Raw genomic sequence first — 813 nt, forward strand, 5'->3', positions numbered from 1 at the left:
GAGCAGCAATTTTCCTGGAAGAACCCCCTTTTGTGATTGTTTTTCCTTGCAACTCACGTGCCCGTGCCTCTAGGGTCGAGGTACGTTTTCCATCCCACTTTTGTCATGTCCTCTACATGGTCACGCAGGTAAAACCACAGGGTGCCCCGTGGCGTGTACCCACTATATCCTCTCTCTGGAGCAGAAGGACGCTTACTCCTCATAGTCGAGATACTGGTCCATACAGGTGGGGAGTAGGACATACTCTTTGAGTTGCTGGACTTCCTGGGACAGTTTTTCCACAGCTGAGATGCAGGCCCGTGGGGAGGAAGACAGTCTTCCTTCGTATCGCTGAGTTCGCTAGCCAATTCATCCACTGTTTGTTCCTCTCCATCTTTCCAAGTCATTACTGCCAATGAATTGGCATATGATGATGGTGTGATCTGTACAAACTTCCACCACACAGGGGGTCACGTGCACTTGACTTCATCTGGATCTTTGGATAACTGCTCATTGTTCAGGTCACCATAAATCACCTCCAGCACGGCTAATTCCCTCAGGTACTGAATACCTCTCTCCACGGTGGTCCACTTGCCTGGGTGACATATAACACCTTCCTTGAAGATGTTATATATGTTATGTTATATATGAAGATGTTATATATGTTATATATGTTATCTTTCCTTCATGCCTGACAGGAGTCGCCTCCAGAGGCTGAGGGCTTGTGCCCCTTTTCCAATAGCTTTGTCAATGCCCCCTTCCCTAGAAAGGGATCCCAGCTGCTTGGCTTCTTTACGGTCTAATTGCAGGCTACTGGCCCCATTATCCCAGCAT

The sequence above is a fragment of the Aptenodytes forsteri genome, unplaced genomic scaffold (assembly GCF_000699145.1).
Source record: "Aptenodytes forsteri isolate BGI_AS27 unplaced genomic scaffold, ASM69914v1 Scaffold171, whole genome shotgun sequence".
NCBI classification, from domain to species: Eukaryota; Metazoa; Chordata; class Aves; order Sphenisciformes; family Spheniscidae; genus Aptenodytes; species Aptenodytes forsteri.